Source organism: Salvelinus fontinalis, chromosome 37 (genome assembly GCF_029448725.1).
Source record: "Salvelinus fontinalis isolate EN_2023a chromosome 37, ASM2944872v1, whole genome shotgun sequence".
In the NCBI taxonomy this organism is placed as follows: Eukaryota; Metazoa; Chordata; class Actinopteri; order Salmoniformes; family Salmonidae; genus Salvelinus; species Salvelinus fontinalis.
The window spans coordinates 31688292-31711529 of NC_074701.1; the positions used below are offsets into that span (position 1 = coordinate 31688292).

At 43.3% G+C, this 23238-nt stretch overlaps 1 pseudogene; it reads right to left on the bottom strand.

Annotated features, from left to right (window-relative positions):
- The window catches only part of LOC129836524 (transmembrane protein 150A-like), a 50797-nt pseudogene extending 33889 nt beyond the window's left edge, over positions 1 to 16908 (bottom strand).
- Between the last annotated feature and the right edge of the window lie 6330 nt (positions 16909 to 23238).

Consider the following 23238-nt stretch of genomic DNA (forward strand, 5'->3'; position numbering starts at 1 on the left):
GAGAATTAGACCAAGGGAAGGTCCAAAATAAACATATTACCGATACTATCATCGGATCGTAGAATGTGCCAAAGTTTGTGAACGATTCCCTTAATTTGTTCAGAGCACTTTGAATAGCGGGTAGTTAGAACGCAAGAACGCTTCTTTTTGCAAGACTGACCTTGAAAAAGGTAATTTCGCGTTTTGTTTTTTAATTTTCTCAATAGCAGTATTAAATCTGACCATTTTTGTACCCCCTCTCCTTGAATTTTCTTTCTCAGTCATATTTCTTGGCTGTAGAATTGGCTGTAGGGCAAACTGTTTTTCAAGGGAAGTGAGTGACAACTATCAGCCCTCAAACTGTTACGATCAGTAGGTTTCCTGTAAAGATCAGCGTATAGAACTTTTTCTTTACACAGGATCAGAAGTAGAGGTCGACCGATTAATCAGAATGGCTGATTTCAAGTTTCCATAACAAAATCGGTGTCACGTTCTGACCATAGTTCTTGTGTGTTTTGCTTGTTTTAGTGTTGGTCAGGACGTGAGCTGGGTGGGCATTCTATGTTGTGTGTCTAGTTTGTCTGTTTCTATGTTTGACCTAATATGGTTCTCAATCAGAGGCAGATGTTTTGTGTTGTCTCTGATTGGGAATCATATATAGGTGGCTTGTTTTGTGTTGGGATTTTGTGGGTGGTTGTTTCCTGTCTCTGTGTTTTCACTGCACCAGATAGGGCTGTTTCGGTTTGCCACGTTTGTTATTTTATTTTGTTAGTTGTAAGTGTTCACAGTTTCGTCTTGTTTATTGAAGTCATGTTGAACACGAGCTACGCTGCGTCTTGGTCCGATCCCTGCTACACCTCCTCTTCGGACGAAGAGGAGGAAGGCTGCCTTTACAAATCGGTAAAATCGGCATTTTTGGACACCGATAATGGCCAATTACATTGCACTCCGCAAGGAGACTGTGGCAGGCTGAATACCTGTTATGCGAGTGCAGCAAGGAGCCAAGGTAAGGTACTAGCTAGCATTAAATGTATCTTATAAAAAACAATCAAGCTTAACATAAATCACTAGTTAACTACAGATGTACCCTGGGTCTCGACCCCGCCCTGTGCAACTGGGTCCTGGACTTCCTGACGGGCCGCCCCCAGGTGGTGAGGGTAGGTAACAACATCTCCACCCCGCTGATCCTCAACATTGGGGCCCCACAAGGGTGCGTTCTGAGCCCTCTCCTGTACTCCCTGTTCACCCACGACTGCGTGGCCATGCACGCCTCCAACTCAATCATCAAGTTTGCGGACGACACTACAGTGGTAGGCTTGATTACCAACAACGACGAGACGGCCTACAGGGAGGAGGTGAGGGCCCTCGGAGTGTGGTGTCAGGAAAATAACCTCACACTCAACGTCAACAAAACAAAGGAGATGATTGTGGACTTCAGGAAACAGCAGAGGGAGCACCCCCCTATCCACATCGACGGGTCAGTAGTGGAGAAGGTGGAAAGTTTTAAGTTCCTCGGTGTACACATCACGGACAAACTGAATTGGTCCACCCACACAGACAGCGTTGTGAAGAAGGCGCAGCAGCGCCTCTTCAACCTCAGGAGGCTGAAGAAATTCGGCTTGTCACCAAAAGCACTCACAAACTTCTACAGATGCACAATCGAGAGCATCCTGTCGGGCTGTATCACCGCCTGGTACGGCAACTGCTCCGCCCACAACCGTAAGGCTCTCCAGAGGGTAGTGAGGTCTGCAGAACACATCACCCGGGGCAAACTACCTGCCCTCCAGGACACCTACACCACCCGATGTCACAGGAAGGCCATAAAGATCATCAAGGACAACAACCCCCCAAGCCACTGCCTGTTCACCCCGCTATCATCCAGAAGGCGAGGTCAGTACAGGTGCATCAATGCAGGGACCGAGAGACTGAAAAACAGCTTCTATCTCAAGGCCATCAGACTGTTAAACAGCCACCACTAACATTTAGCGGCCGCTGCCAACATACTGACTCAACTCCAGCCACTTTAAAAATGGGAATTGATGGAAATTATGTAAAAACGTACCACCAGCCACTTTAAACAATGCCACCTAATATAATGTTTACATACCCTACATTACACATCTCTTATGTATATACTGTACTCTATATCATCTACTGCATCTTGCCATCTTATGTAATACATGGACCACTAGCCACTTTATACTATGCCACTTTATGTTTACATACCCTACAGTACTCATCTCATAGGTATATACCGTACTCTATACCATGTACTGCATCTTGCCTATGCCGTTCTGTACCATCACTCATTCATATATCTTTATGTACATATTCTTTATCCCTTTACACTTGCGTGTATAAGGTAGTAGTTGTGGAATTGTTAGGTTAGATTACTTGTTGTTATTACTGCATTGTCGGAACTAGAAGCACAAGCATTTCGCTACACTCGCATTAACATCTGCTAACCATGTGTATGTGACTAATAAAATTTGATTTGATTTGGTTGATGATATTACTAGTTTATCTAGCTTGTCCTGCGTTGCATGTTAATTTATCATTGAATCACAGCCTACTTCGCCAAATGGGCAATTTAACTTCTTTGGGACTGGGTGACAGTATTGAGTAGCTTGGATGAATAAGGTGCCCAGAGTAAACTGCCTGCTACTCAGGCCCAGAAGCTAGAATATGCATATTATTAGTAGATTTTGATAGAAAACACTTTGAAGTTTCTAAAACTGTTTGAATGATGTCTGAGTATAACAACTCATATGGCAGGCAAAAATCTGAGAATTTCAACCAGGAAGTGGGAAATCTGAGGTTTGTAGGTTTTCAAGTCTTTGCCTATCCAATACACAGTGTAAATGGGGTCAGATTGCACTTCCTAAGGCTTCCACTAGATGTCAAGTCTTTAGAACCTTGTTTCAGGCTTCTACTATGAAGGGGGAGCGAATAAGAGCTGTTTGAACCAGGTGTCTGGCAGAATGCCATGAGCGAAGTCTCACGCGCAGCCGTGAGAGCGAGCTGCATTCCCTTTCATTTTTAAAGACAAAGGAATTGTCCGGTTGGAATATTAATGATAAAAACATCCTAAAGATGTATATAATCAATCGTTTGACATGTTTCTATGAACTGTAATGTAACTTTTTTGTCTTTGTCTAGACTTAGTGCTCGCGCGTTGTGCATTTGGATTACTGCACTAAACGTGCGACTAAAAAGGAGGTATTTGGACATAAATGATGGACTTAATCGAACATTTATTGTGGAACTGGGATTCCCGGGAGTGCATTCCGATGAAGATCAAAGGTAAGTGAATATTTATAATGCTATTTCTGAGTTGACACCTCTCCTCGGTTGGAAAATGGCTGTATGTTTTTCTGTGTCTAGGCGCTGACCTAACATAATTGCATGGTGTGCTTTTACCGTGAAACGTATTTGAAATCTGACACAGCGGTTGCATTAAGGAGAAGTGTATCTTTAAATTGTGTGTTTAACACTTGTATCTTTCATCAATGTTTATGATGAGTATTTCTGGAATTTGGTGTGGCCCTCTGCACTTTCACCGGATGTTTGTTTGAGACAATGCATTTCTGAACGTAACGCACCAATTTCAAACTTTATCGAACAAAACACACATTTGTCTAACATGGAGTCCTGGGATTGCCATCCGGTGAAGATCAAAGGTTAGTGATTAATTTTAACGCTATTTCTGTCTTTTGTGACACCTCTCCTTCTTTGGAAAATGGCTGTGTTTTTCTGTGGCTAGGCGCTGACTTAACATAAACGAAAGGTGTGCTTTCGCCGTAAAGCCTTTTTGAAATCCGACACTGTGGCTGGATTAACAAGAAGTTTATCTTTAAAATAGTGTATAATACTTGTATGTTTGAGGAATTTTAATTATGAGATTTCTGTTTTGAATTTGGCGCCCTGCAATTTCACTAGCTGTTGTTGAGGTGCGTCCCACATATTCCAGAGAAGTTAACAAGCACACCTGTGAAAAAAAGCACTGTCGTTGCACCAATGTGTACCTAACCATAAACATCAAAGTCTCTTAAAATCAATACACAAGTACATATTTATAAACCTGCATATTTAGTTAATATTGCCTGCTAACATGAATTTCTTTTAACTAGGGAAATTGTGTCACTTAACTTGCGTTCTGTGCAACAGAGTCAGGGTAGCGTTATATGCAGCAGTTTGGGCCGCCTGGCTCGTTGCGAACTGTGCGAAGACCATTTCTTCCTAACAAAGACAGCCAACTTCACCAAACGGGGGATGATTTAACAAAAGCGCATTTGCGAAAAAAGCACAATCGTTGCACGAATGTACCTAACCATAAACATTGATGTCTTTCTTAAACTCAATACACAGAAGTATATATTTTTAAAGCTGCATATTTAGTTAAAATAAATTGTCAGCAGGCATAATTAACTAGGGAAATTGTGCCACTTCTCTTGTGTTCATTGCACGTAGAGTCAGGGTATATGCAACAGTTTGGGCCGCCTGGCTCATTGCAAACTAATACGCCAGAATTTTACATAATAATGACATTACATTGAAGGTTGTGCAATGTAACAGCAATATTTAGACTTATGGATGCCACCCGTTAGATAAAATACAGAACGGTTCTGTATTTCACTGAAAGAATAAAAGTTTTGTTTTCGAAATGATAGGTCATTAATATGGTCAAATCCGGAAACTAAGACTCGTATGTGTGTTATTATATTATAATTAAGTCTATGATTTGATGGAACAGTCTGAGCGGTGGTAAGCAGCAGCAGGCTCGTAAGCATTCATTCAAACAGCACTTTCCTGCGTTTGCCAGCAGCTATTCACAATGCTTCAAGTATTGCGCTGTTTATGACTTCAAGCCTATCGTCTCCTGAGATTAGGCTGGAAATACTAAAGTACCTATTATAACATCCAATAGTCAAAGGTATATGAAATACAAATGGTATAGAGAAATAGTCCTATATTCAATTTAGTTGAATTGAACCTAAAACATCTTACCTGGGAATATTGAAGACTCATGTTTAAAGGAACCACCAGTTTTCATATGTTCTCATGTTCTGAGCAAGGAACTTAAACGTTAGCTTTTTTACATGGCACATATTGCACTTTTACTTTCTTCTCCAACACTTTTTGCATCATTTAAACTAAATTGAACATGTTTATTTATTTGAGGCTAAATTGATTTTACTGATGTATTATATAAGGTTATAAGTGTTCATTGTTCATTCAGTATTGTTATTGTCATTATTACAAATATATATAAATAAATAGGCCGATTAATCGGTATCAGCTTTTTTTGGTCCTCCAATAAATCAGTATCGGCGTTAAAATCATAATCGGTCGACCTCTAATCAGAAGATCAAGAACTGATTTGACGTGTATCAGATTGCACAGTAAATCTCAGATGCGTAGAACAGGAGTTAAGAAAAGCATGGAACGCCTGGAGCAGTTTTGCATCACCCCTCCATAGAACAAAAATATCATCAATATACCGTTTCCAAATAATGATGTTAGGCAAGAAAACATTTGAGGATTGCATGTTTACCTGCCTACAAAACCCACTGTAGTGTACGTAGACCGCAAGCCCATTGTAAATCAATAGGGCTAGAGTTAACTGGCTAGCTACTACTGTTACCTACAGTTGATGTCGGAAGTTTACATACACTTAGGTTGGAGTCATTACAACCCGTTTTTCAACCACACCACAAATTTCTTGTCAACAAACTATAGTTTGGCAAGTCGGTTAGGACATCTACTTTGTGCATGTGTAACGGATGTGAAATGGCTAGCTAGTTAGCGGGTACGCTCTAGTAGCGTTTCAATCAGTTACGTCACTTGCTTTGAAACCTAGATGTAGTGTTGGACCCTTGCTCTGCAAGGGCCGTGGCCTTTGTGGAGCGATGGGTAACGACGCTTCGTGGGTGACCGTTGTTGATGTGTGCAGAAGGTCCCTGGTTCGCGCACGTGTCGGGGCGAGGGGACGGTTTAAAGTTATACTGTTACATTGATGCTGTTGACCCGGATCACTGGTTGCTGCGGAAAAGGAGGTTGAAAGTGGGGCGAGGCCGTGGCCTTTGTGGAGCGATGGGTAACGACGCTTCGTGGGTGTCAGTAGTTGATGTGTGCAGAGGGTCCCTGGTTCGCGCCGGTGTCGGGCGAGGGGATGACTAAAGTTATACTGTTACACATGACACAAGTAATTTTTCCAACAATTGTTTACAGACTGATTATTTCACTATCGCAATTCCAGTGGGTCAGAAGTTTACATACACTAAGTTGACTGCCTTTAAACAGCTTGGAAAATTCCAGAAAATGACGTCATGGCTTTACAAGCTTCTGACTCAAATGAGGTCAATTAGCCTATTGGAGGTGTACCTGTGGATGTATTTCAAGGCCTACCTTCAAACTCAGTGCCTCTTTGCTTGACATCGTGGGAAAATGTCTGCTAAATGACTTAAATGTAAATGTAAATGTAAAATCAAAAGAAATCAGCCATGTCCTCAGAAAAAAAATTGTAGACCCCCACAAGTCTGTTTCATCCTTGGGAGCAATTTCCAAACGCCTGAAGGTACCACGTTCATCTGTACAAATAATAGTACGCAAGTATAAACACCATGGGACCACGCAGCCGTCATACCGCTCAGGAAGGAGACGTGTTCTGTCTCCTAGAGATGAACGTACTTTGCTGCGAAAAGTGCAAATCAATCCCAGAACAACAGCAAAGGTCCTTGTGAAGATGCTGGAGGAAACAGGTACAAAAGTATCTATATCCACAGTAAAACGAGTCTTATATCAACATAACCTGAAAGGCCGCTCAGTAAGGAAGAAGCCACTGCTCCAAAACAGCCATAAAAAAAGCCAGGCTACGGTTTGCAACTGCACAATGGGGACAAAGATCGTATTTTTTGGAGAAATGTCCTCTGGTCTGATGAAACAAATAGAACTGTTTGGCCCAAATGACCATCGTTATGTTTGCAAGCCGAAGAACACCATCCCAACCATGAAGCACGGGGGTGGCAGCATCATGTTGTGGGGGTGCTTTGCTGCAGGAGGGACTGGTGCACTTCACAAAATAGATGGCATCATGAGGGGGGGAAATTGTGTGGATATATTGAAGCAACATCTCAAGACGTCAGTCAGGAAGTTAAAGCTTGGTCGCAAATGGGTCTTCCAAATGGACAATGACCCCCAAGCATACTGCCAAAGTTGTGGCAAAATGGCTTAAGGACAACAAAATCAAGGTATTGGAGTGGCCATCACAAAGCCCTGACCTCAATCCTATAGAACATTTGTGGGCAGAACTGAAAAAGCAGGTGTGAGCAAAGAGGCCTACAAACCTGACTCAGTTACATCAGCTCTGGTAGGAGGAATGGACCAAAATTCACCTAACTTATTGTGAGATGCTACACGAAATGTTTGACCCAAGTTAAACAATTTAAAGGCAATGCTACCAAATACTAATTGAGTGTATGTAAACTTCTGACCCACTGGGAATGTGATGAAATAAATAAAAGCTGAAATAAATAATTCTCTATTCTGACATTTCACATTCTTAAAATAGTGGTGATCCTAACTGACCTAAAACAGGGAATTTTTACTGGGATTAAATGTCAGGAATTGTGAAACTGAGTTGAAGTGTATTTGGCTAAGGTGTATGTAAACTTCCAACTTCAACTGTAGCTAGCCACATAGAATTGGCAGTTAGCTACCCACTAATTAACATCTACCTTGCATAGCATTAGTTTTAGGTCATTTTTGCCTGTTAAACTATCTCGTTAGCTAAATATCTGTGATTCACATATAGCTCCCTGATAGTTAAGTAAAATGTTAGCTTTGTGTATATCTGGTTTCGTCTCTATTGTTGCCATTTTTGTGACTGAAAGAAGATTCACTGAATGGGAGGGGCAGCGTGAGGTAATACAGTGGGGGGGGGGTGTGCTTCTCAAATGTCATGTGTTCTTCGTCCTCACAAGAACGCACTCAAGAGAATGTCCTCAGAGAATGCACTCGGAGCATGAGAGTGTGGAGTATGCATATTGAGAAACACCCACAGTTTGACCTCCTGTGCGCATACATCTGACAATGCTCAGGGGTCAGATTTCGAACTTCATTATTTAAAAACATAAAATATGGTCAAAAACCTACATAACGTCAAAAAGGAGAAAATAGTGATATCTCCCTACTAGGGGCATCATGACATAACATTTGCACACACACCACCTGAACCCCAAAATAAATTACATTTGGTAAACACAAACTCTGCCATCTGATGCCATGGCAACCATGAATAACCATCACTAGGCCAGAGAGAGAGACAACAGATAGGGAAATATGGAGAGAAAGAGGGGGAGAAAGAGAGCGAGAGGGGAAGAGCATCAAAGCACAAGCCCAGTAACAGGGACTTCTCAACAATACAAGAGTCAGCTTGTGTATGCAACGCTGCCATTCACACACACCAAGATGAACTTGGACAGGTAGGTGTGAAAGGCAGACAAAACATGGGAGGCACACACACAGACCCAGAATACCACAGCTCTCTTCCACACACACAGGTAGTAAAAGACTCCTGAGTGTCCTCCGCCTGCATGGGCCTCTCAGGTACAGTGCCTTGGCGTTTTCCCTATTTTGTTGCATTGCAACCTGTAATTTAAATAGATTTTTATTTGGATTTCATGTAATGGACAGACAAAATAGTTCAAATTAGTGAAGTGAAAAAAAATTACTTATTACTTATTTACAAAAATTCTATAAATTTGAAACTGAAAAGTGGTGCGTGCATATGTATTCACTCCCTTTGCTACAATCTGTAATTCCAGATTGTAAGGCAACAAAATAGGAAAAATGCCAAGGAGGGTGAATACTTTCGCAAGACACTGTAGCAGAAGGGTTTATAAAACAAAGAGGACAGGCCTTGTCTCAGGATTATAAGTTGGTGGTTGAAGATATCCCTCCAGTGGTGCGGGGGCTGTGCTTTGGCAAAGTGGGTGGGGTTATATCCTTCCTATTTGGCCCTGTCCGGGGGTATCTTCGGATGGGGCCACAGTGTCTCCTGACCGCTCCTGTCTCAGCCTCCAGTATTTATGCTGCAGTAGTTTGTGTCGGGGGGCTAGGGTCAGTTGGTTATACCTGGAGTACTTCTCCTGTCTTATCCAGTGTCCTGTGTGAATTTAAGTATGCTTTCTCTAATTCTCTCGTTCTCTCTTTCTTTCTCTCTGAGAACCTGAGCCCTAGGACCATACGTCAGGACTACCGGGCATGACGACTCCCTGCTGCCCCCAGTCCGCCTGGCCTTGCTGCTATTCCAGTTTCAACTGTTCTGCCTGCGGTTACGGAACCCCTACCTGTCCCAGACCTGCTGTTTTCAACTCTTAATGATCGGCTATGAAAAGCCAACAGATTTATTCCTGATTATTATTTGACCATGCTTGTCATTTATGAACATTTTGAAAATCTTGGCTCTCTCTAATTTTCTCCTTCTCTCTTTCTTTCTCTCGGAGGACCTGAGCCCTGGGACCATACGTCGGGACTGCCGGGCGTGGTGGCTCCTTGCTGTCCCCAGTCCGCCTGGCCTTGCTGCTGTTCCGGTTTCAGCTGTTCTGCCTGCGGTTATGGAACCGCCACCTGTCCCAGACCTGTTGTTTTTCAACTCTTAATGATCGGCTATGAAAAGCCAACTGAAAATTATTCATGATTATTATTTGACCATGCTTGTCACTTATGAACATTTTTGAACATCTTGGCATAGTTCTGTTATAATCTCCACCCGGCACAGCCAGAAGAGGACTGGCCACCCCTCATAGCCTGGTTCCTCTCTAGGTTTCTTCCTAGGTTTTGGCCTTTCTAGGGAGTTTTTCCTAGCCACCGTGCTTCTACACCTGCATTCTAGCTGTTTGGGGTTTTAGGCTGGGTCTCTGTACAGCACTGAGATATTAGCTGATGTACGAAGGGCTATATAAAATAAACTTGATTGATTGAAACACAATCACATTCACTCAACCTGAACAGTCCTGTCTCGCTGGGCTGACTAACTGTTTTCAACCAGTTTTCCACTTTCCTCAAACTCTTTTGTGAACTCATGGATATCTTGAAGTTAAAATAACACCAAGTGTGGTTTGGTTAGAGCCTAAGGGCAATTTCTCTAAATCCCTGAGGAACTTGACGCTCTCGACCTGCTCCACAAGAGCCCTGTTGTGAATGGGGGCGAGCTAGGCCCTCCGTTTCCTGTAGTCCACGATCAGGTCCTTTGTCTTGCTGACGTTGAGAGAAGGGTTGTTGTGAAAGGGCATTGTGGAGTGCAATAGAGATTCCGTCATCTGTGGATCTGTTGGGGAGGTATGAGAATTGGAGTGATGGTGTTGATGTGAGCCATGACCAGCCTTTCAAAGCATTTCATGGCTACAGATGTGAGTGCTACGGGGCGATAATCATTTAGACAGGTTACCTTGGTGTTCTTGGGCACAGGGACTATAGTGGTCTGCTTGAAACATGTAGGTATTACAGACTGGGTCAGGGAGAGGTTGAAAATGTCAGTGAAGATACTTGCCAGCTGGTCAGCGCATGCTCCGAGTACACGGCCAAGTAATCCATCTGGACCTGCGGTGAATGTGTAACTGTTTAACTTCTCATGGTAGCGTCGGTAGCGTCCCACCTGGCCAACATCCGGTGAAATTGCAGAGCGCGGAATTCAAATTACAGTATTATAAATATTTAACTTTCAGAAAATCCCAAGTGTAATACATCAAAATAAAGCTTAACTTCTTGTTAATCCAGCCGCTGTGTCAGATTTCAGATCTCAAAAAGACTTTACGGCGAAAGCACACCATGCGATTATCTGAGGACAGCGCCCCGCATACAAACACATGAAAAACATATTTCAACCAGACAGGTGCGACACGAAAGTCAGAAATAGCGATAAAAAATTCCTTACCTTTGATGATGAAATTCTGTTGGCACTCAAATGTCCCAGTTATATCACAAATGGTCCTTTTGTTCGATAATGTCCTTCTTTATATCCATAAACTCAGTTTAGCTGGTGCGCGTCAGTCAATAATCCACCCAGTTTCCCTAAAACTTTTCCAAACAAGTCAAACAACGTTTACAATCAAACCTTAGGTACCCTAATACGTAAATAAACGATAAAATTTAAGACGGAGAAACGTTAGTCTTTACCGGCGAAAAATACCAAAGAACGCGCTCTCTTCCACGTGCTTGGAAACACTACAGCCAAAATGGGAGCCACCTAGAAAAACTTCAATTTCTGGCTCATTTTTCCAAAAACCAGCCTGAAACTCTTTCTAAAAGACTTGACATCTAGTGGAAGCCATAGGAACTGCAATCTGGGAGGACTTGGCCTTATAATAAAAGTGATAGCCATTAAATAGTGGTAGCCTGAAATTGTCTTTTTTGGGGGGGGGGGGGGGGGGGGGGGGAATGGTTTGTCCTCGGGGTTTCACCTGCCATATCAGTTCTGTTATACTCACAGACAAATTTTAACAGTTTTAGAAACGTTAATGTTTTCTATCCAAATATACCAATTATATGCATATCCTAGCTTCTGGGCCTGAGTAACAGGCAGTTTACTTTGGGCACGCTTTCATCTGGACGTAAAAATACTGCCCCCTACCCAAGGTTAAAGGTCTTGGGAAATGTTTTAACATTGTTACTCCTTTTCGTGATATCCAAATTGGTAGTTACAGTCTTGTCCCATTGCTGCAACACCCATACGAACTAGGAAGAGGCGAAGGTCGAGAGCCATGTGTCTCTCGAAACACGAACCCGCCAAGCCGCACTGCTTCTTCACACACTGCTTGCAAAACCAGGAAGCCAGCCGCACCAGTGTGTCAGAGGAAACACTGTACACCTGGTGACTGGAGTCGCTAGAGTGCGATGGGACACCCGCCACAGGAGGTGGGATGGGACACCTGCCACAGGAGTCGCTAGAGCGCGATGGGACAAGGATATCCCGGCCGGCCAAACCCTCCCCTAACCCGGATGACGTTGGGCCAATTGTGCGCCGCCTCATGGGTCTCCCGGTCGTGGCCCGGCTGCGACACAGTCCGGTATCCAAACCTGATCTGTAATGACGCCGCTAGCTCTGCGATGCAGTGCCTTAGACTGCTGCGCCACTTGGGAGGCCCAAGGCCTTGTGAAAGTTAACCTGTTTAAAAAGGCCTTACATCAACTCTCATGCATAGTTCAGTGTTACTAGCCTCGAAGTGTGCATAGAAGGTATTTACCTTGTATGGTAGGCTTGTCACTGGACAGTTCGCGGCTGGGTTTTCCATTGTAATCCCTGATAGTTTACAAGCCCTGCCACATAGACTAGCGTCAGCGCCGGTGTAATAGGATTCGATCTTGGGCTTGTATTAATGTGTTGCCCGTTTGGTTTGTCGGAGGATGTAGCAGGATTTCTTATAAGCTTTTGGATTAGTGTCCCGATCCTTGAAAGCAGCATCTCTAGCCATAGCTCAGTGCGAATGTTGCCTGTAAACAATGGCTTCTGGTTGGGAAATGTACGTACGGTCCCTGTGGGGACAACGTCTTCAATGCACTTTTTAATTTGGCTGGTGACTGATGTGGTAAACTCCTCAACATATTCCAGTCTGTGCTAGCGAAACAATGATGTAGCTAAGCATCCGCTTCATCGGACCACTCCCGTATTGAGTACTAGGTATATTAAACAACTCAATTAGTTTATAAGATGGGTTAACCTTCTGTATTTGGCAGCGCACAACTACACACCGACGGTTACAAAACTGGGTTCCTCTTGTTCTCTTCCTGTTTGAGTTTTTGCTTGTAAGCAGGAATCAGGAGTTATGGTCAGATTTGCCAAATGGAGGGCAAGGGAGAGCTTTGTATGTGTCTCTGTGTGTGGAGTAAAGGTAATCTAGGTGATGTCACTGGTGTCACATGCTGGTAGAAATAAGGTAAAAACAGATTTCAGTTTTCCTGCATTAGTCACCGACCATTAAGAGCCGCCTCTGGGTAAGCATTTTTTTGTTTGCTTATGGCCCTATACAGCTTGTTGAGTGTGGTCTTAGTGCCCGCATCGGTTTGTGGTGGTAAACAGACAGCTTTGAAAAATATAGATGAAAAGTCTCTTGGTAAATGGTGTGGTCTACAGCTTATCGTGAGGTATTCGAACTCAGGCGAGCAGAACTTCGAGACTTCCTTAATATTAGAGATCACACATCAGTTGTTAACAGACTCACACACCCTTCTCTGAGCTTCCCAGACACAACCGCTCTGTCCTGCCGACGTATAGAAAAAACAGCTAGATTTATATTAACCATGTCCTTGTTCAGCCACGACTCAGAAAAACATAGGATATTACAGTTCAGATCACGTTGATAGGATAGTCTTGACAGAGCTCATCCAGTTTATTCTCCAGTGATTGCACGTCCGCCAATAGAACGGAGGGTAGAGGCAATAAGTCTCGCCAGGTATCCCGCACGCCGGCCTCTATAGCACCGCCTCCTCCTCCTCTTTATTTGGAGTGTCGGGGATTTGGGCCTGGTCCACGATAATCAATGTGTCTTTCGAACTCTGACACATTGAAGTAGAAGTCGTCGTCCAAATCGAGGTTAGTGATAGCTGTTCTGATGTCCAGAAGCTCTTTTCGGTCATTTGAAACAATGGCGGAAACATTATGTAGGAAAAAGTTAAGATCAGCGCAAAAAGACAAACAAAATAGCACAATTGGTCTGAAGCCCGTAAAACAGCCGCCATTCCCTCCGGTGCCATTATATTCAATTACCATGGAAACTTCTAGAATCTGTACATTCTGGAACACCACAAAATAATTATCATGGTTATTTCTAACAGTTTCATCATGGACAACTAACTACACACTAAACAGAAATGTAGATAGACTGTTGAATCTAAAAACTCTTACTGCCCCATGATAAATTAAATGAAGATGAAATGTCATCGGAGAAAGTGCTGCGATCATTTGTTGTTCTGTAATCAAATCAGCATCCAAGATGTCATCCACTGAAAGAAAACAGAGAGGAGCTTAATGGCTGACTATCTGTGCAGGTTACACCTAAAAGGTCAATTTTATATTTAGTTTTCCTCATTGAGAAGAGCATGGAAAAAGGCCTCTGCACTGAATTGCCAATTTACATGCAGCTTTTTCAATAGAAAAAAAACATTTGCAAACAGAAAGGTTGATGGAAGAATCTATGTAAGAAGCTGGCTAGCTTTGAGTGGACTGTACTATAAAGTTAATGTCTAGTTCTCAGTAGCTATTTCATGGCGCAGAACAGGGTACAGTGTTTGTATGTGGGTGTGGGTTGCCGTGTGAAATCCCTGAATAAGCACTATCCCATCGGTCCAGTACTTATCCTAAGGGGGGGGGGGGGGGGGGGGTTACATAACAAAGCGTGCCCTTTCACATTACGCTGCTCAAGGAAAGGGACCCTTGACTGCTCTGGGAGACAGGGTGCCCTTGTGAGTCCCACTGGACAGGAAGGAAATAGGTGAGAGGAATCTGGCGGCAACACAGCAGCCAACGCCCCCTCCTCCCTCAGTGTCCCTCCTTCCTCACTCTTTTTCTGTCTCTCCATCCACCCTCATTACGTCTTTTCTTTTTCTAATGTGTCTACTCTGTTGTTTATCACATATCCTTATGCCTAGTCTTCTTACCCCTATACATATTCTTACCCCTATACAAAGCCCTAACACTGCAGCTGCCGACTCTGGAGCAGACCCTGTATATAGCTGCCGACTCTGGAGCAGACCCTGTATATAGCTGCCGACTCTGGAGCAGACCCTGTATATAGCTGCCGACTCTGGAGCAGACCCTGTATATAGCTGCCGACTCTGGAGCAGACCCTGTATATAGCTGCCGACTCTGGAGCAGACCCTGTATATAGCTGCCGACTCTGGAGCAGACCCTGTATATAGCTGCCGACTCTGGAGCAGACCCTGTATATAGCTGCCGACTCTGGAGCAGACCCTGTATATAGCTGCCGACTCTGGAGCAGACCCTGTATATAGCTGCCGACTCTGGAGCAGACCCTGTATATAGCTGCCGACTCTGGAGCAGACCCTGTATATAGCTGCCGACTCTGGAGCAGAACCTGTATATAGCTGCCGACTCTGGAGCAGAACCTGTATATAGCTGCCGACTCTGGAGCAGAACCTGTATATAGCTGCCGACTCTGGAGCAGAACCTGTATATAGCTGCCGACTCTGGAGCAGAACCTGTATATAGCTGCCGACTCTGGAGCAGAACCTGTATATAGCTGCCGACTCTGGAGCAGAACCTGTATATAGCTGCCGACTCTGGAGCAGACCCTGTATATAGCTGCCGACTCTGGAGCAGACCCTGTATATAGCTTACTTTTCTTGTGTTTTTATTTATATTTCTCATATGTTTTTGTTCTACTTTATAGTACTACTGATATTGATTACAGGAAAGAGCTTGCAAGAAAGGCATTTCACTGTACCTGTGAAGTGACAACTTGAAACTTCATTCCCTCCAAGCCCTACTCGAGCAGGACAAATGTCACCCCTGGACACTCATCTAAGGACTCAACCCCAAGTGACTTCACATAGACCTAGACCTAATAAAGGATTGAATAGGGAGGCCTGTAGCAATAGGCCTACAGTCTACCTGAACCTGCTATTTTGAGAGAGAGAGATGAATCACAGCCCAAGCTATAATAGACAGTAGTGATCTAAGGCCACATGCGGGCCTGGGGAGAGAACTAATCTACTCATATGACCATGGAGCCCTGGAATGCACAGCAGCTATGCAGCCAGGTTCTATGACCAGAGCGGTGGTGGTGGTTGGCACAGTTGGTTTGCATGACTTGATACTGTCCAATCCTGCCATGAAATGTCAGGTATAAAAAAAATCTATATAAAACTATGGTTGTGGATTGCTTTATCATGGTATTTTGATGTTGTATGACAGTTGGCCACTGACTGTTTGAGATTCTGTGCCAGACATGTTGTGCCTTTGGCCAAAGGACCAAACAACAATGGACTATTTTGAGTTGGCTTAAAAGATCAACAAAAAGCAGAAACACTCACACAACCCATATTCCAGTGATGGTCAAGGAAGGCAGACTAACAGGTAGTATGACCCAAAGAGACATGTCCTCTCCCTGCTCTGTCCCTCGGTCCCTCTGTTTCAGGAAATAGCCCTCTTCTTCTTTCTCCTCGTCCTTGGCCAAACTCGCACTCTCCTCTCATGGACTAGCATTTAACTCCAGGTAACTGGCAGCCGCATCTCAGCCGACGTGTTTGTGACTTGAAGGCGAGGAAAGGGAGTGAGTGGAGAGGCGACGTGTCCAGTCTGGAAAGAGGAAGAAGATAGGCTACTCAACATCACCGTGTTGTCACTATTGGCTATTATGAAATCTGGACAGATGAGTTAGGTATGGGTGACTATAGTCAACTGGTTTACAGTGTAAACACACAAGATTACTTTTTCGACACTTTCGCAGCAATATATTAATTATTCAGTTAGCGGTTTGATGCTAAATTGCCTATCAACTCTAGCCAATTGTTACAGGAAATACAGATAAGATAGATTCTCAGCATCTTACCGTTTCCCTTTTGGAAAGATTCGTTTTTTGCTCCCAACTTTCGTTTCACCTCACTCGTCTCGAGCGCCTATAGCTGCAACAGCTCTGTCAAAAAGGCATCTTTAAACGAGCCAAATCTCTCCTGTGTTTCTCACGAAAAATACCAACGGGTCAGTATACATTCGTTTTGAATATTTTGACAGTGAAGTCCCCCTTGTTCGTTTTTCTTCTTTGAATTGGACAATTAGTGTGTGTCTTTTCTGAGGGAACCGACGGTGTTTCGTGTATCTCCGTGGGGAGGTAGCTTTGTCAAAAATCATCAAAGCAGGCTTGCCAGCTGTTGAGCGCAACTCCTCCCCCATCGGGGGAGACTGGGTACGTTCAATTTATCTCGCCCGGTTGGACAAGTGGTGCAGAAAACGACTGAATATCCAATGGACACAAATGACGAACTCCGCTCACCGACGGTCGGGTGAACTAAATCAAGCGAACCTATTAGATTTCTCGCCCCCCCACATGCATCGATGTTCGAGCCTGCAGTTTAGCTCTGATTTGTTTGTTTGACTAATGCTTTGTTTGTTTGTTTGTTCCTGTTTTAAGAAAAATGGTTATCCTCATTATTCTGTGAATTTAGGTCACACTGTTGACAACAGTCTGTTACTCAGTGTATTAACAAGGCCTACATCCCAATATTCGTTTTCGGCACGCATGTCTTGTGGTATATTTTTGACACCATGGTGCATCTCAATAGTCTGCCTGGAAAGTAGAACTTATTGTCAAACAAAATAGGTGGCATGAAATAAACATAGCTTAGAAGGTACACGATTGCGTCATATACATTATATCAAAATCCATACAGAAACAATTTCAGCACTCATTCATCCATCTTCATGACTATTTCAAACCACGAGGTTGGTGGCACCTTCATTGGGGAGGGCAGGTTCATAGTAATGGCTGGAACGGAATCAATCAAACTTTATTTGTCACATGAGCTAAATACAACAAGTGTAAACATTACAGTGAAATGCTTACTTACAAGCCCTTAACCAACAGTGCAGTTCAAGAAGAATAAAATATTTACCAAGTAGGCTAAAGTAGAAAGTAATATGAAAAAGTAACAAGGAATAACAATAATGAGGCTATATACAAGGGGCACTGGTACCGAGTCAGTGTACAGGCTAGTTTGGGTAATCTGTACATGTAGGTGGGGGCGAAGTGACTATGAGTGACTAGCAGCAGTGTACAAGGGGGGATCAATAATGTAAATTGTCTGGTGGCGATTTTATGAATTGTTCAGCAGTCTAATGGCTTTGGGGTAGAAGCTGTTGAGGAGCCTTTTGGTCCTAGACTTGGCGTTCCGGTACCGCTTGCTGTGCGGTAGAAAAGAAAACAGTCTATAACTTGGGTGACTGGAGTCTGACAATTCTACGGGCTTTCCTCTGACACCACCTGGTATAGAGGTCCTGGATGACAGGAAGCTTGGCCCCAGTGATGTACTGGGCCGTTCGCACTACCCTCGCCTTACGGTCAGATGTCGAGCAGTTGCCATACCAGGCGGTGATGCAACCGGTCAGGATGCTCTTGATGGTGCAGCTGTAGAACCTTTTGAGGATCTGGGGACCCATGACAAATATTTTCAATCTCCTGAGGGCGAAAAGGCTTTGTCGTGCCCTCTTCATGACTGTCTTGGTATGTTTTGACCATGATAGTTCGTTGGTGATGTGGACACCAAGGAACTTGAAACTCTCGACCCGCTCCACTACAGCCCCGTTGATGTTAATGGGGGCCTGTTCAGCCCGCCTTTTCCTGTAGTCCACGATCAGCTCCTTTGTCTTGCTCACATTGAGGGAGAGGTTCTTGTCCTGACGTATTGTTGCCTACTCTTACCACCTGGGGTTGGCTCGTCAGGAAGTACAGGATCCAGTTGCAGAGGGAGGTGTTTAGTCCCAGAGTCCTTAGCTTAGTGATGAGCTTCGTGGGCACTATGGTGTTGAACGCTGAGCTGAAGTCGATGAACAGCATTCTTACATAGGTGTTCCTTTTGTCCAGGTGAGAAAGGGCGGTGTGGAGTGCGATTGAGATTGTGTCATCTGTTGGGGCGGTATGCAAATTGGAGTGGGTCTAGGGTGTCCGGGAGGATGCTGTTGACATGAGCCATGACCAGCCTTTCAAAGCACTTCATGGCTACCGACGAGAGTGCCACGGGGCGGTAATCATTTAGGCAGGTTACCTTCGCTTCCTTGGGCACAGGGACTATGGTGGTCTGCTTGAAACATGTAGGTATTACAGACTCGGCCAGGGAGAGGTTGAAAATGTCAGTGAAGACACTTGACAGTTGGTCCGTGCATGCTTTGAGTGATATCGAACTCATCATCACTTGTGTTTGATATACTTCCATTCAAGGTTTCCAAAACGATCAATTCCCTTCAGTTAATCAAAATGAAGATCCGATGACTCCAACGCAATGTAAATGCATTGGTGTCAGCAGGGCAAGATTGAATGTATTTATACTGCCACCTAGTGCTTCGAAACCTCCTAAATTATTAATGAAAAACTGGTGCTTGGCTGTAAATTGAACCTTGCATTTAAGTGTGTTTTTAGTATAACGTCAATACAGTTCTTTCTTAGATTCAAAAGCTATTTCATTTTATTTGTGATACATTTACAAGAACGGACAGTTAGAGAACATTGTCATTGCAACTCCATTGCAACACTAATTTGTAATTGTGTCACAAAACTGTCAGAGTACATTCCGACCCATCACTCATCTCAAAGCTTTCGCAACATTTTATTAGTATTTTCCTCTAATCAAAAACATGTTTTTTCATAATAAAACAACATTATATCTCTCTGTAATTATTACAATGTAATTCATATATTGTAGTGACAGCATTAACCAAATATCCACACTTTATTATTTTTTTATTTCACCTTTATTTAACCAGGTAGGCCAGTTGATAACAAGTTCTCATTAACAACTGTCACCTGGCCAAGATAAAGCAAAGCAGTGCAACACAAACAACAGAGTTACACATGGAATAAACAAACGTGCAGTCAATAACACAATAGAAAATGTATATTTACAGTGTGTGCAAATGGCGTAAGGAGGTAAGGCAATAAATAATAATGAGCATCAATAATTTTAAAATTCATACAATATGCTTGTTTAACCTCCCTGTATGTAAGCATACAACTACAAGAAGTTTGGACCTTTATGGCACAGATTTAGTGAGATTTCTCTGAAACCGTAGGATCACTGGTTCAACACCTCCCTTCAGCTGTTCCCACTAAAGCCCCACACACTGAAGGCAGAGGTGGAAAAAGTATCCACGTAAAGATACCATAATAGAAAATGACTCAAGTAAAAGTGAAAGTTACTCAGTAAAATACTACTTGAGAAAAAGCAAAGTATTTGGTTTTAAATAAAGTTAAGTATCAAAAGTAAATGTAATTGCTAAAATATACTTATGTATCCAACACTCAGACATAATTTACAAATGCCAGATCTGAGGCAGTAGGGATGACCAGGGATATTCTTTTGATACGTGTGTGAATTTGACCATTTTCCTGTCCTAAGCATTCAAAATGTAACAAGTACTTTTGCGTGTCAGGGAAAATGTATGGAGTAAAAAGTACATTATTTATTTAGGAATGTAGTGAAGTAAAAGTTGTCCAAAATATAAATAGTAAAGTACAGATACCCCCAAAAACGACTTAAGTAGTACTTTCAATTATATTTACACCACTGACTGAAGGCAGGGTAGAGATGCTCTATGAAAGTGGTCTGTACTTTGTGAGGGAGTTCAAGCGATCAGATACACTGTAAAATGCCAGAGACCCATTTTTCTGGTCCACATACACTCCTCCCCTTGACATCCTGGGCTTGGCTATATCTGTGCTTTGGTTCTTGTGCACAAAGGAGTATTTGTCCTCAGAGCAGTACAGGCTCCAAGACTTGTCATTCCACCCCAGGCTGCATGCTGTTGCCCTTGCGGTTGATGCTTTGGTAGGTGATGGTGATGTCTGTATCTGTTCCCCTCCAGTCTACCTCCCAGTAGCAGTGACTCCTTGACAAACCCTCCTCACACAGGGGCTGGGATTGAAGAGAATTGAATTAGTTGCGTTAATTGAATACGAGTCTGACCATCCACCAATCCAACCACCATATATCATAAAGCAGTATGAGTGCTTTGAAAAATATTATCTGAAACCCCTGTCCTTTCCTAGTCTGGCATGTGACCTCATCACACCTGAGCACTCAGAGTAGTTTGGTCAAGGTCAGCCCGTCACATATAGGTGCCAAACAAACAAGCCACAAAATGCCACAGCCAAAATTCAAGTGTGTCTGTGTGGAGAGTCTCCTCGATGAATGGGGGAAAGGTGTATTTATCCCCGGGACACACCCGAGCCCAGGTGTGTCCTGGGGATAAATACACCGTTCCCCCATATATTGAGGAGACTCCACGCAGACACACTGTTGGATTTTGTCTGTGGCATTTTGTGGCTTGTTTGTTTGCTTTGGCACCATTCAACACCCTTCATTATCACCATCTATGCACGCAACAGAGCCCAGGAAAACAAGAGCAGAGAGAAAGAATTTGGCAAACAGAGTGGGAGGGTCGTTGCATATTCAGGGGGAAGTAGCCCCGAACAGGACATGAACACAGGACCCTGAGACTGTCAATCCAACACTTAACCTTTACGCCAGGAGGTTTCAACCAGATAGACCAAACAAGGCCCTACATCAGAGGAACTACCAGTGTAATATGCAGTGTAATTATGCTGTTGCTTCCTTTTAGTTGCCTATAGGAATAATGACTGTAATACAAGTTCCAGTTCTCTTATTTTGACACATGATTAGTTGTCAATGTTTGTTTAATCATAAATGTTCTGTGTTTTTCCACCACTGGGAGTAGCAACACCTTCATGTGTTCATATTTTTTTTATTTTACCAGGTAACTTGACTGAGAACACATTCTCATTTACAGCAACGACCTGGGGAATAGTTACAGGGGAGAAGAGGGGGGATGAATGAGCCAATTGAAAGCTGTGGAGGATCAGGTGGCCATGAGGGTCAGATTGGGAATTTAACCAGGACACCAGGGTTAATACTCCTACTCTTACGATAAGTGCCATGGGATCTTTAGTGACCACAGAGATTCAGTCCCCCTGTTTAACGTCCCATCCGAAAGACGGCACCCTACACAGGGCAATGTCCCCAATGGAGCATTGGGATATTTTTTCCTCCTACTGTCCCTCCAACACCACTTCCAGCAGCATCTGGTCTCCCATCCAGGTACCAAACCGGATTAGCTAAAGAGGCAGATTATCTAGTAGTAGTTTACATTACTTCATCCAGTAAGCATAACATAATTTACTTTGATTCCTATTCTACGGAAATAGTGGGAATGAATACAAACGTATTGTGATGAAACAGCAGGGAGCAGGTCTCGAACCCTCGACCTTCGAGCACGAGGTCCGGCGCGCTATCGACTGCCGCAAAAGCATGCTCGTGCGGCAGTCGATTTCCGCGGTTATAAACCCAGGGTCGTTACAATATCATCATATTCTCCTTTTATTAGCCATATGCAGAATGTCATTCACCTATTTACCCTCTACATAGGGAAGTAACATTTTTTGCCTGCTGCACAGATCCAATGGACGATCTACATGTTAGATTTTTAGCAGACGCTTTAAACCAGCGCAATTTACAGTAGTGAGTGCATACGTCTTCATACTTTTTTTCTATGGGAATCGAAGCCACAAACCTGAAGAAATATATGTCATTGTTGTGAAAATGTGTGTGTTACATTTATTATCATATAGAAAATATTGAATTACTACGTTATATTACGGTAATTTCCCTATCGTGGACAGAACGTGTTACTACATTACACAGATTAACGTTTTCACCACACGTGAATTACAGGAAATACACATCGTTTTTACCTCCGATTGGTGATTTTAGCATTAACGCTTATAGTGTTAATAAAACGTTTACTGTTGACAGGAGAACAAGAGGAGACAATAGGACGAGGTGGATAATTTTATAATAAGGCCGTTTAATTACATGTAAAGATATCTTAGTAAAATCTTGCAGCAAGGCTCTTTCAGTTTGACTCCTAGTGAATCGTCCGGAAAAGAGGGAGTTTCCAGAATTGTTCAGTACTATATAGACAACAAGCAAAGTAGGTAGATCTGCGAGTCCGGCCTTCCGATTGGTCGATCTGGGTCTTGGGTAGTCCTGATCAGGCCTGGTGTCCACGTTCCATTGGTTCCTGAGAGTTCTTTGTCCTGAGGTCCAACCATGGGTTGGGTGTGTCTGTGTGATTGTCATGGGGGAGGGGAATTGTGGGTGCCGTGTATATGTCCTATGTGTCCAGCATATGTCCAAGAGAAAGAGGGGGTGTGTATGTTGTGTCAACTTATAGGTAATGTTGAGAAGTTGTTAAAACAAGTTACCAATATCTAATACAATTTCTTACAATAGTCATCCCGATCTCCCAAAATCTATTGTTTAAAACAGATCATAATCTTTCGTTTAGTACAAGTGTTTTTGTCATACGCGCCAGTCGTTAGTGGGACTGAAGAACGTAACTATCATGTTGAAAACACCGTGGGTTGAATAAATTCGGCCGCTCCGCCCATCAAAGCATCTGGACTCACATGAATTCATGGATTTGAGGGTTAAACTATAATTAAAATGAAAACC